This window comes from Protopterus annectens, chromosome 1.part0, assembly GCF_019279795.1.
Source record: "Protopterus annectens isolate FY-2018-M chromosome 1.part0, PAN1.0, whole genome shotgun sequence".
In the NCBI taxonomy this organism is placed as follows: Eukaryota; Metazoa; Chordata; order Ceratodontiformes; family Protopteridae; genus Protopterus; species Protopterus annectens.
Genome location: NC_056725.1, coordinates 88,513,646 through 88,528,004, shown reverse-complemented (window position 1 = coordinate 88,528,004; position 14,359 = coordinate 88,513,646). Strand labels below are relative to the sequence as shown.

General features: G+C 41.4%; 1 protein-coding gene across 2 annotated transcripts in view; it reads right to left on the bottom strand.

Moving 5' to 3' along the window:
- The window catches only part of BLOC1S3 (biogenesis of lysosomal organelles complex 1 subunit 3), a 194,306-nt gene that overhangs the window by 115,803 nt on the left and 64,144 nt on the right, over nucleotides 1-14,359 (bottom strand). Inside the window, exon 1 of one of the 2 annotated variants that reach the window (XM_044086330.1) lies at nucleotides 142-305. The exons of the other annotated variant lie outside the window; for it this stretch is intronic. The gene's annotated coding sequence lies outside the window, so the exon portion shown is untranslated. Of the gene's footprint in view, nucleotides 1-141; nucleotides 306-14,359 lie in introns of those variants that run through there. 2 annotated transcript variants of the gene reach the window in all.

The following is a 14,359-nucleotide window of genomic DNA, read 5'->3' as shown; positions in this document are numbered from 1 at the left end:
GTTTTAAGACTTTACTTCAATACATCTTCACAGACACACACTTAAGTAACATCTGTAACATAGCTAAAGAAGTACCACCAATTTTCCACCAAATCTAAAGTACAGGGATGGTACACTTCCTGCCAAGCACGGTTTACTTACAGAATTAGGTATTGTCAATTCTGATAATGACGTTTTTAGCACGACAGGATCAAAAATGAACAAAATACTTTCTTTCAAAAACAACGTAAAGAACGAGCACTACTTCACTCCACTTAGAAAAGCCAAATCAGTCAGCTGCTCGTGTCAGCTGATTCCACTGTATCACGGCTATCTCAGGTAGCAGATTCAACACTTTATTTAGTTTGTAGCTAAGCCATCTGCTGGCAATAACAGAAGCTACAAGCTATATAATGTGTTATTATTATTGCTGTCTCCCGCGGTAGTCTAGCAGCTAGCGTTATCACCTCCCAGCAAGAAGCTCGCCAGTTTGAATCGCGGCTGAGGTCCCTTCTATGTTGCGTCTGTATGTCCTCCATACAGTAGGTGAATTAGACACTCTAAATTGGCGGTGGGTAGAACGAAGAACTACCGCGGCAGGGCTACCCATCCGGCAGTGTAGTTTAGCTCAAGATGGTTATTACTGTTGAAGTTAATCATCATGCGCAAAATGGGTTGAGGACTTCGTGTTGATGTGATGATACCCCACACACCATGTGCAAAAATGATTTGAGGGTGAGGCATTAATGTCTCTGAGTCGCGTAACGCGTTATGAGTAGAGTTTGCATGTATGTCGACTAGTTATAGTAAGTAGGGTTGCCATCTTTTCAAATGCAAGTAGGACATTTTTTTGTAGAAAAGTCACATTTTGCAGGACAAAACTTAACCATGGCTAGTAATATTCTTGTAGCATTTGAGTTGCTTATGCTATTGCATATACCATTTAGGGGGGTAACTTCAGATAAAAAAAATCTGGTACTTACCTATTATCGCAACCACATTTTTCAGGGCAATACCGCTGGCGGTTGTACTAAAGACAAAATCCCAACCGTTATTTCACAGGATTTGCTGCCAGGAAAAATGAACATTCAGTGCATTTGCCATAAGCGATGTGCTGTCAGTAAAGTGCATAAAAGAAACAGCAGCAGTGTGTTTCTTAGATTTTATTCATAACACACCAGAAAACAGCCTGGGCTTTTAAAGAAAACACAGTAAGTAACATTTTACAAAACAGTACTGAACATATTTCACGATCAGTAAGCAACCGGTATTAACGTGAAAATGTGGTTGCGATAATACGTAAGTACCAAAAATCTTTTATGCAACTATTTAAGAAGATTTAGGACATTTTTTTGTCCTAAAACAGGGAATTTGCCATTTTTTCCCCCCCGCAGGACGCAATTAGGGTTACCACCTGTTCCACTTTGCGAGGGACAGTCCCTCTTTGGGTGGTTGTGTCCTGACCAAAAATATTAAAAATGGCAAATGTCCTGAGATTGTAGGACATAATTATGTCCCATATTTTATGTAATAGTTGCATAAAATAGTTATTTCTGTATCTAAAATACCTAAATGTCACAAGAAACAGAATAAGCAACTAAACTGCTACAAGAATAAGCTTTTATTTAGGCAAAAAAGTAAAGTTCTATCCTTTGTACTGACCATGGGTATGTGTCGGCCTGTAAAATCTGATGTGTGTCCTAAAAATGTCCCACTATGGCCATTTGAAAAGGTGGCAACCCTAGACGCAACTGCCCAAAGAGGGACTGTCCGGCGAAATTGAAGTGTATTAACCCACCACTGAGTTTGCGCAGGAATGGGCGTGCCCGCTGTGATTGACATGTCGGAGGGTGGGGATTAACAACGGCAATGTGCCGTGAGTAACACACAGTGCAGTTATGCAAATGAAACGGTAAATCCGTGTCATGTAGCAGAAACAGTAGACTTAAAAACAGAGCATTTAATAAGCACAATAATGACATGAATGGCCTTTCCATTCAAATATTCCACAAGCATCTTGATAACCAAATACTGTTATGAAAGAAAATAACAACACATTCAAAACTAAATTGAGATAGTAATTGTGGTTGACACAGTTCTTGAAATTAATATTAGAGTTGCTCCTCAAAGTGTTACTCATTTCTTCATATATTACACCTTTGTAAAGGGGTTTAATTTTTTTAATAACTGAACTAAACCTGTACAAAGATCCATTGTCAGTTATTAAAACTCCACTGTTTGAAAACATTATATTCATTTTTCAGGGAGGAGGAAGTGCTCCTCTTTCTGCATCTTTGCTATGAATTTAAAACCCAGTGGAAGGTATAACACTGAACCTGGAATCTCTAAAATGTGGAACATTGACTGTTATTATGTGAAATAAATGAGGGGGGGAGAACATGGAGCCTTTAATAAAAATTTCAGTCAGGCAGCTTATGGCATAGCTACAAAGGTGTTACTTCATTGGTAGTAAGATGTTTTGATGAATTATTATGATTTAATGCTTTTATTTGTTTAAAATTTCTTGATGAATGTGTGACAAGACACTTGCAATGTCGAACAGTTTGGGACGTAGATTTTTTTAAAGATTGAAAATAAGGAACAATACTTGTAATGAGGTACACCCGAGTGGTATGCATATCTGTTAACTCTCCCTATTTAAAAGACGTCTTGATTTTTGACTCAAGATTTTAGCTCTCTACCTCTTAATCCATGCTAAAACTAGTGACATATGGAAAAAAGTGATGAATAAAGTGAGTTAGTTACTTCTTTCACTTCAGAAAATGTAGATTTCACATTCTTTAATTGTGTCAATGTCTTCCGTTAATAGCACTTCTTCTTTCGGCTTTTCCCGGTTAGGGGTCGCCACATCGGATCACCTGTTTCCATTTCTTCCTGTCCTTGGCATCTTGCTCTGTCACACCAACCACCTGCATGTCCTCTCTAACCACATCCATAAACCTTATCTTAGGCCTTCCTCTTTTCCTCTTACCTGGCAGTTCCATCCTTAGCATCCTTTTCCCAATATACCCAGCATCCCTCCTCAGCACATGTCCAAACAAACACAATCTCGCCTCTCTGGCTTTGTCTCCAAACTGTCCAACCTGGGCTGACCCTCTAATATACTTATTCCTAATCCTGTCTACCCTCGTCGCACCCAGTGCAAATCTTAACATCTTTAACTATGCCACATCCTGCTCTGACTCCTGCCTTTTTGTCAATGCTATTATCTCAAACCCGTATAACATAGCCTGTCTCACTACCCTTTTGTAGACCTTCCCTTTCACTCTTACTGGTACTCGTCTGTCACAAATCACTCCTGACACTCTTCTCCACCCACTCCACCCTGCCTGTACTCTCTTCTTCACCTCTCTTCCACTCTCACAATTACTCTGAACTGTTGATCCCAAGTATATAAACTCATCCACCTTCGCCAACTCTACTCCCTGCATCCTCACCATTCCTCTATCCTTCCTTTCATTCACACACATATATTCTGTCTAAGTCTGGCTGATCTTCATTCCTTTCCTCTCTAGAGCATATCTCCACCACTACAGGATCTCCTCAACCTGTCCCCTACTCTCACTACATATCACAATGTCATCTGCAAACATCATAGTCCACGGGGACTCCTGTCTGATCTCGTCTGTCAACCTGTCCATCACCAGTGCAAATAAGAAAGGGCTCAGAGCTGATCCTTGATGTAATCCCACCTCCACCTTAAGCGCATCTGTCATTCCCACTGCTGTCATACTACCCTTGTACATATCCTGTACTACTCTTACATACTTCTCTGCCAATCCCAACTTCCTCATACAATACCACAACTACTCTCTAGGCACCCTGTCATATGCTTTCTCTAAGTCCACAAAGACACAATGCAACTCCTTCTGACCTTCTCTATACTTCTCCATCAACATACTCAGAGCAAACATCGCATCTTGCGTTAATGGCACTAATATTTTAAAATGTGTTTGATTTTAAAATAAAGTAGTAGTGATAAGTAGTGATATAGTACGAAAAATATTTAAAAACTGCTTTATTAATGGTGAAATATAGGTCTAAATTCCCTTGTGTTTTGGTGGCATCTTTCAATCAAACGTTGGGTGGTGCTGTCAAAATGGTCACAGGCAGGGTTTGGGCAGGCATGCTACTGCGCATCTGGTGGTTTAATACAGTTCAATTTCGCCGATTGTCCCACGCAAAGTGGGACAGGTGGTAACCTTAGTTATAAGTAAAGAGTAAATAAAGCCCATACTATTCTCGGCATTGTATTGAAATACTACCCCACCTGCAGTTCTGCTCAGAAATTGCTATTGCTCCAATACAAAAACATTCTCTGCCTGCCTGAGTTTGGGTTATTCATGGATTGTATAGGAAATGGATTTTGGAGAACGTGTTACCTGAAGTTTGACAGATACCATTTTGCTTTTGCTACATTTTTATTTCGTTTTATGGTGTACTTTTTTGATTAACACAAATCATCTTTCTTGGCTTTCAGATGCAGAAATAAATAAATAAAATGCAGACAGGACAAGTGACGCAAAGATGACGTGGAGGACTTTTGTGAAGTCTTCAGATACAGCGAGGACCAAAAAAGGGCATGAAATAACCATGGACTTTTTCATGACACAGACAGAAATCAGAAGAACAAGACACAAGGACATTTAAAATAACATTGGTTGAAAAGAGTATATAAACTGAACAGTATGTTTTCACTTGGTAGTGACATCTTTGACTAAGTGTGCTTTAGTCTATTCATCTGTCTAGCTGTGTTATAATAGAATTAAAATAGCTCTGATAGAATTAACGGTTTGGCAAGAATTTGTTCTGAGACAAATAAAGAATAACAGATACAGTAGTACGGAGTTTGTCTGGTCACTTTTGGACATTTTCTTCAGTGACATTTTCTTCAGCAACACTTACACCAAGCCGGAAACTATAGAAAACCTGCTGACCAACAAATTCAGTTCAAACTTCTCCCCCATCACCTCCTACCACACCCAGATAAATGCCCACAACCATCCCCTACTGGTCATTATGAGGGGAAAAAGTCCTTACTGTGCTTGTTAAAGATAAAAAACACAGCCTGCATGGGTCCCAACAACATTTCAGGATGCTTCTTAAATAGCTTAAAACAGAATCTATCAGGGCCACTGGAAACTATCTTTAACCACAGCCTCTGGGCAGGCTTTATCCCAGAGGAATGCAAGACTGCAACACTCATCCTTGTGCACAAGGGGGCCCATCAGCTGACACAGGGAACTATAGACCTGTAGAATAGTGTGTGTGTGTGTGTGTTGTACCTTTAAGAAGCATTTCCAAGGACAGCAAGTGCCTATAAATAGCAAACACGTGCTAGCTTCAGTGCCATTTTGAGAGTGCAGCCAGAGAGTGAGTATGTATGAGTGCGATAGCTAGCTTGTTTACAAGTTTATCTAAGTTAAAGTTATTAAGCCTCAATCCTGATATGTTTGTACAGAATAAAGCTGCTTGAACAGAACCCACAGATGTTTGTCTGTTTTATCCGGACCAGATGAGTGACATGGTGTCAGATCTGGGATTCCAGAGACTGCTTTTCAGAGCTACGAGGTGCACAGTTACCAGTGAAGGTAAACTAATTGAACCGAGTACAAAAAAGGGCCAGAAATGAACTAAAGGTAATGAAAACTTGTACAAACGATTTATTTTATTAAAAAGATAAAGCGGAGCATTACAAGGGCACAGAATGCCCTGTTTTTGTTTTGGAGTTAATCTTAGTGGCCTTGCAACTGCCCGCCCCTCTTGTAAATTTGTGTTTGGATACTCCTTCTGGGCCCATCTCATTTGCTCACTCAACTGAGTGCAGTGAGATCATATTCTGATTTCAGGCACTCCTACTGTGTACAAAGAGAGCATCTGGGAAACAGAAAAAAAAAAAATTAAGCTTGTTTCCTGCCTTTCCTGTTAAGTGGTATAGACTATTTGTAGGCTTCTGAGCCCCCAAGCCCTTCTGTGTTGGAGGGAAGCCTTCTAGCTTAGTTTTTTTTCTTATAACTAGCCAGTTTTCTAGTTTCAGCACTCAAGTCTGTTTCTTTGATCTCAGCACTTATTCAGGAAAAAAAAAATTTCATCTGCTTTTACTGTACTTGTGTTTCTACCTACTTTTTTTACTTTTGCATCATCTTAAAAGTACTCAATTGTATTTATTACTGCTTGGTGTAACTCATTCTAAGCCTTTTGGTTTAAACACTTGGGCTTCGGACCAGTTGTTTTGCACTGAGAGGGTTTGTGGTCTGCACTGTAGTGGCAGAACAGGTAGCTTACATCCTTCTAGGTTGGGAACTGCTGATTGAGGGCTCAGTGTCTGTTATTCTAAAAGTGTATTAATTCTGGTTTAAGCACTTGGGCTTTCAGGCCAGTTATTTTACATTAAGAGGGTTTGTGGTCTTCACTCTTGTGGGAGGAGAGGCTGGACTCTGCCCTTCTGAGCTGGGAATTTCTGGTTAAAGGCTTATAGTGCATGCATATCTGAACTGCTTCTTACTGAAGTTGGTGTGCCTTGTTTGCTGTGGCATAGACTGGATTCGGGCCTGCTGGATCTAGCTTTGTTTGTGTAACTTGAGCACTAATCCAGGCATTCTCTAAAGTATTCAATTGTATTTATTACTGCTTGGTAGTAACTTGATTAAAGTGTAGCTATCATTCTAAGTCTTTTGGATTAAGCACTTGGGCTTCAGACCAGTTGTTATACATTAGGAAGGTTTGTGGCATGCACTGTGGTGGCAGGACAGGTAGCTTTCATCCTTTTAAGTTGGGAACTGCTGATTGAAAGCCCAGTGTCTGTTATTCTTAAAGTGTATTAGTTCTGGTTTAAGCACTTGGGCTTCAGGCCAGTTATTTTACATTAAGAAGGTTTGTGGTCTGCACTCTTGTGGGAGAAGAGGCTGGACTCTGCCCTTCTGAGCTGGGAATTTCTGGTTAAAGGTTTATAGTGCCTGAATATTTGAACTGTATCTTACTGAAATTGGTACACCTTGTTTGCTGTAGCATAGACTAGATCCAGGCCTGCTGAATCTAGCTTTGTTTATATGCTTGTTGTTTGTTTGCTTGTTATTTCCCTGGAACGCTAATTCCACCTAATACGCTTCTCAGCGCTTCTGTGGATCACTAGTGATATCTGCATTGCTTACTGTACTTATTTCCTTGTTTCACTTGAAAGAAAGTTACTGTTTGTCGTTTTGCATTTAAGTTACCTGTAACACATTGCACTTAAGTTACCTGGCACTTGCTCACTAAAGCAATTATATAAGTCAGCACTAAAAATTAAAAGCACTACACCCTCACTCCCCACTGGCCCTGGTTTTCAATTATTAAGGAATTCCCAATATTATTCTAGCATGTCCAAAGGTGAGTTGTCAATCTCCTCTCCGGTCCAGCTGGTGAATCTGGGAATCTTGAGGTAATGTTACAACTGCCTCATGTACACAGACAACCCTCTCCTCCTCCCAACAAATTCCAACACATGTGAGAGATGCAACCATATAGCCAAACTGGAGGCTAAGCTCTCTCAACTCAGTACTAGCATAACCAGTCAGGAGGAGAAGGAAACCACACTCACTACAATTCCAGTCTCACATAGACCTACCGCGACAGCAAACCAAACACATAATCACACAAAAACATACTCGGAGGCTCTAAATAAAGATCTGCCGAAGCAGCAGAGACCTCCAAAGCAGACACCCAAGCAGCCGCTACCCCAAAACAAAACACGTGCAACACATATCTCACAAAGCCAGTGTGCCGAACAGTCACAACCCTTAAGACTAAACAACACACCTGATACACTTGTAATAGGTGACTCTATCGTCAGGCACACTGACGTCCCGCTCACCAGGCTGAACAAGGAGAAGGTCACAGTGAGCAGCCTGTCGGGCGCTAGGATCCGCCACATAACACAAGCACTCAGGTCACTCCAAGGCAAGTACAAATATGACTCAGTCATTGTCCATGCTGGTGTGAATGACCTGAGATGTACCTCCCTGGACTACATGAAAAGAGACATAAAGGAGCTCTCTGAGCATGTAGCCCAGGCCGGTATGACCCTGACCTTAAGTAGCATCTTACCCTCACCAAGAATGATGCCAGAATATGAAGACAAGATGATCAATTTCAACAATTGGCTTAAGTACTGGTGTCATTCAAAGGGGATCCAATGCCTGTCAGCTTGGGATGATATGCTCGACAAGCCACGATGCTTCGCTAGGGACGGCTTGCACCTGTCACCCCTGGGCTTTTGGATATTGGCAAAGGCTCTTGCTACCCCCATAGTGCCTTTTTTAGGCAAGGCTCAAAAGACAAACCCACCTCCATAGGTATCACAAGGGATAAGAAACTAAGAGTAATGCTACTCAACGCCAGAAGTCTAAACCTCAAGATGCACGCACTCAAAACTCTCCTTAGCATGGAGAACATCGATATCTGTGCAGTAACAGAAACCTGGTTCAGGGCTCCCGAGAGCACCCCAGCACTACCAGGTTATACCTCATACCATGCTTTTCGGCCCCAAAACTTGGACCGAACCACAAAAGGAGGGGGAGTATCGATATTCATCAAAGATACCCACACCTCCAGGTTGGTGGCAAAGCACAAAGCATCAGAGACTATCCATGTGCAACTAACAGTGGGTAAAACTGCCTTCCAGTTTATAGCCTGCTACAGACCACCCTCCCAAACCCAGGAACCCCACTCGGCCTTCCTGAGAACACTGGAAAATATGAAGGTCTCTCCAAACACCATTATATTGGGCGACATCAACTACCCAAACATAGACTGGGAGCATTACTCTAACTCCAACACCCTAGCCCAAAGGTTCCTAGAATTTATAAACTCAAATGCTATGGAACAACTTGTTACCACTCCCACAAGATGGGAAAACATACTGGACCTGATCATCACCAACATGGGGACTCTGTGCTCCAGACCAGAAGTGTATCCCTCACTGGTAAGATCAGACCATAAACTAATCTCACTGGATATTCACATCCCGATCCCACCCCCTGCCCAGAAAACCACAGTGAAAAACTTCTCTAAAACAAATTTCACACTCCTCAAAACTGAGGTGGAATCCTTCAAAGCCCCCGGGCCTGTGGAAAATACGGCCCAGACCGCAGAATCCTTTATAAACGCATTCTATGAACACCTTCAGGAATGCATGGATCATGCGATCCCAAATAAAACCAAGACCCAATCCTCCAAAGGCAGACGTCCTGTCTGGTGGACCCCAGCCATAAACAAACTATACAATAGAAGGAGGAACTTACTAAATGATAGAGCCAAATCCCAAAAAGGGAAAGCATCACTGATCAGTATTAGCAAAAAACTACGGGCACACATAAAATTGTCTAAGGCCAGCTTCGAGAGAAAAATTGCACAGGACACTAAGGATAATCACAAGGCTTTCTTTAGTTATGTTAGGAACCTGGGTGGTAATTCCCAGATATCCTCAGAATTAGTCCAAAATGACAAAAAATACACCGAACCCACAGACATTGCCAACATCCTAGCTGACAGGTTCAGCGCAAACTCCCCCCCATCCCCACCAAAAGGGCAAATATCTATCCCAGCTGAGTGCTGCCCCCCTGACATCTCAGATGCTCAGGTAAGAGCCGCCCTCTCCAAAGCAAAAATCACAGCATCAATGGGACCAGACGGTGTCCCGGGCTGCGTCCTACATGAACTCCAAGAAGAGCTAAACTCAAACATAAAACTACTGTTCAATCTCAGCCTTACTACAGGATATGTGCCCAAAGAGTGGCTTACAGCAACAGTGGTCCCTCTCCATAAAGGTGGTGCTTCAACGTATCCTGGAAACTATCGCCCCATAAGCCTGACTAGCTTGGTCTGCAAAGCTATGGAAAGGATCATCATGGACCTCATAAATAAAGATATTGGGGACCTACAAACACTGGATTCTACCCAGTTCGGCTTTGTTAAGGGCAGATCCTGCCTCTTAAACCTGGTTGATTTCTTTGAAACAGTCACCAAGGCCATTGACGAGGGGAAGGTGGTCCACACAGCCTACCTGGACCTCGCAAAAGCCTTCGATACAATACCCCACTCGGCATTATAGATAAGCTCACCAGCTTAAATATAAACCCCTATGTCACTAGATGGATTGCAAATTGGCTCAAGGACAGAACCCACATGGTTAGAATTGCTGGAGCCATGTCAGACTCCGAACCAGTTACAAGTGGTGTCCCACAAGGCTCAGTCCTGGGACCTCTCTTGTTCGGTATATATTTCTCGGAGGTACAGGCCAACACGGAAGGACTGTGGCTGACCAAGTTCGCAGATGACTGCAAACTGGCGCCATAATCGACTCTCCAGTCGACACAAGCATCCTCCAAAAGGGCCTCATAGAAACAGACAACTGGTGCCAGAGCCATGGCCTCAAGCTAAATGCCAAAAAGTGTATAGTCATCTCCTTTGGCAAAAACAAAGTGCCCACAAATTACCACATAGGTGGTAATCCATTAAGTACAGAAGAAGTAATTAGGGACCTGGGGACCCAAGTTGATAGCAATCTCTCATTTGACAACCACGTGGCCAAAGTGGTTAGAAAAACATTTTATATAGCCCACCTAATCATGAAGGGATTCACATCTAGATCAGGGGACATCATCGTGCCTCTTTACTCATCCCTCATCAGGCCCATAATTGAGTACAATGCCCCTTTTGGGATGTACCTTACCAGACACCTGCAGCAACTGGAAAGACCCCAAAAGTACCTTACCAAGAGGATCAAAGGGCTCAAACAGATGCCATATGCTGCCCGGTTAAAGAAACTCCAGCTCTACTCAGTGGCATACCAACTGTTCAGAGGCGATCTGTGCCTGACGTATAAAGCCATGTCCAACCCGGAATTAATGGACATGCTGCACCTCAGAAAATCCAAATCCCATCGAACTACGCGCTCGAGAGACTTGAACCTCAGCACTGAAATAAATAGGACATGCTGGAGGGACAGATTCATAACCCAGAGGCTCCCTTCACTCTGGAATAAAATCCCAGTCCAGGTTAGGCAGAATCCCTCATTGACTCTCTTCAAGAGGAATCTTGATGAGTGGATGGGAGATCGTAGGTTTACCCCGGGTATCACTTCTGTGTCACTGTTAGACAGAGGCACAGTATACTAACCTCGAAAAAGGGCATAGCAAAATAAATTTAAAATGGATGGCGAAAGCCAAACACATTCTGGCTAGGCTTATAAATGCCCTAGGGCAGATAGCCTAGTATGAACCTATGAACCTATGAATGCATTATTAAGCAAACAAGAGGCACAAAAAGTTTATTAATTAAACAAAATGTTTGAAATTAAGATATTTGTTAAAACGATTATTAGAAAAGCACATAAGGCATTTGGAATTACTTCGGAATTACAAAACGAGCATGTTTAAATTAAAATGAGACTGTTTAGAGTAAAACAAGTACAAGAAAAGTATAAGGGACTTGAAAAGAGATTAAAAGAGCAAAACAAATATAATAAAGGGCAAAAAGGACACATTAAAGATAAATAAAGGAAGGCAACTGCATGTTTTTTGGCAAGTTACTATGTTTTGGCATAAACCACTGTTTCAAATTGATTGAAGCTACTCAGAGGATAACTAGAGGTATTCGAAGTATCTCAAAGTGTGTAAAAGTGCTTACAGTGTGTGCTTATTACTGTGCATTTATTCCGAAGAGTTTACTGTATGCAAAGTGCAACTATTTCGTAAAGTGCAGTCCAAATACAGCCATTTCGAAAAGTTTCTTTTGCTGGGTGTGTCTGTTCGCAGAGTGCTGGCATTACAGAATGTTTCTTGCACTGTGCAGAGTTATTTAGCAAAGTACAGCCATTTTGGGAAAGTTTCAGTGTGCTGTGCACTGTTTATTCACAAAATGCAGTTACTTTGAAATGTTTTTTAATCTGAGCTTCTTCTGCCCAGTTTATTCACACAGTGCATTTATTTTGAAATGTTTCTTACACTAATAAGAGGTGATTTCTTACAGTACAGTGATTTCAAGAGTATTCTTGTGCCCAGGAGACTTATTTCACAAAGTTCAGTTATTCAGAGGCTTGTTGTGCTATTGGGCATAGTTATAGATACTGGCATAAATTTCTGGCATATGTTTATGTACACATTTGTATAATTACAAGTGTTTTACTATAATTTGCTGGCATGGCAGATGGATTTTGAAAACCATCACCACTTGTATTTGATCAGAATATTGAAGAGAATTGGAGAATATCTGAGCAGGAGTATGATATTTTTATACAAGCAGTTTATTCTAACAAAGATGCACGCACCAGGGCATTCATTTTGGTAAACTTAGCTGGGTCAGAGGCCACTGAAAAGGAGCGCTCGTTTGTGTATGCACCAACAGTATATGAAGGAGAAGGGGAAAAACGTCATATTGTTTTACAGGCTGAATCAAGGGAAGACCCAGAGTGTTTGAAATGCAAATTCAGGGAAATGTGCAACCCCCCAGACAGATGTTACATTAGAGAGGCATTTGTTTTACACAATAGATCAAAAGCCAGGAGAAACTTTTGCAGCTTATATTACTGACCTGTGAAACAAAGCTAAAACATGTAGGTTTGGTGATTTAAAAGATGAGTTGATAAAAGACAGACTTGTGTATGGTATTAATAGTGCTGCAGTGAGAAAGATTTTGCTTTGTGACAGTGATTTAACGCTGAGCAAAGCTACTGAGATTTGTTAAATCCATGAAGTCACAGAAAGGCACACAAGTATGCTTGCAAGTGAGTGTGGGTTCAGCAGTCTCCAGAGCAAATGCAGACAGCATGCAGCACATGGCTAGTAGAAGCAGGCCTAAGCACATGGCAGCTGTAACCCCTGCAGGTGTGGCAGGTAGAACCCATAGCTTTCCAGCAGGTAGTAAGACTAGTTCAGTGAAAAGGACATGCTCAGTGCAGTACAAGGGTGAGTCAGCAAAACCCAAGTCAAGCTTTATTGTTCACTGTCGCAATTGTGGTGCTAATCATGACTCTAAAAGAGAAAAGTGCTTAGCATTTGGTCAGCAATGCCACACGTGTAAAAAATGAAACCATTTTCAAACGTTTTGCAAATCAAGTAAACCTCACATAGTTATAAAGAAGGGTCACTTAAAAAAGCAAGTTGATCAGATAGAGAGCTGCAGCTCTACTTTCTACATAGATGGTGTATCAATAATTGGTAAAAAGGTTGATGCAATAAATTTGTTGGCAAAGAATGAAGTGTTTTGTACTGTCCAGATCAATGGTAAATCCACCGAGCTCAAAGCAGATACTGGTTCAAAGTGAAATGTTATGGCACCAGACTCATTTGCTAAGGTGAGAGCTAGTGAGCAACTTAATGTGGCCAGTTGTGCTTGACTTGTTGCTTATGGAGGTGAAGAAATTCAAACTGAAGGCTCAGTAGTGCTTTCATGTTATTTGGCTAGGAACTGCTACGGCTTACTATTTTATGTAGTCTGAAGACCTCTGCAATCATTATTGGGTCTGAAAGACAATTTGAGAATGAATCTGCTTTCGTTTACCAAAGTCCATCATATAAGCACATGTCCCAGTTCTAGCATCAGTGAAGCTATTTTCTCAGAGTATGCTGATGTTTCTGATGACAAGTTGGGCAAACATCCAGTTGTGTATTCTATGAAGTTAGACCCAGAGGTCACTCCAGTGGTCAGATCAGCAAGAAAAGTTCTGATAGCTATGCAGAATAAAGTCAAAGCTCAGTTGGATAAAATGGAGCAGCAAGGTGTAATTTGTCCAGTTACAGAACCAACTGAAGGGGTGTCATCCATGGTAGCAGCCCACAAAAAAGGCTTTTTATTCAAAATCAGAATATGCATACACTTAAGAGATTTGAATAAAGCATTAAAGATAGCACATCATCCTATGCGTACAGTCGAGAAGTTGCAGCCCTAATACCAAATGCCACTGTTTTTTTCTGTCTTGGATGCAAAAAGTTCATTTTGGCAAGTGATGCTTGATCTCAAATCTTCACTACTGACTACATTCAGTACCCCATTTGGAAGAAATAGATTCCTCAGGATGCCATTTGGAATAAATTCTGCAATTAAAGTCTTTCAGCATGCAATGGCGCATATTTTTTCAGGTTATCCATGTGCCATAATAGTAGATGATTTATTAGTTGGAGGCAATAGTGAAGCAGAGCATGACAGAATCCTTAGGAAAGTTTTAGACAGAGCACGTGAAGTGAACTTGAAGATCAAGTCTCTGAAGTGCAAATTCAGACTACCAGAAGTAGGTCATTTATTTACTAGCACTAGCTTGCGTCCAGACCTGTCCAAGCAAACAGCCATTATAGAGATGCCAGTGCCGGATAATCTTCAAGCT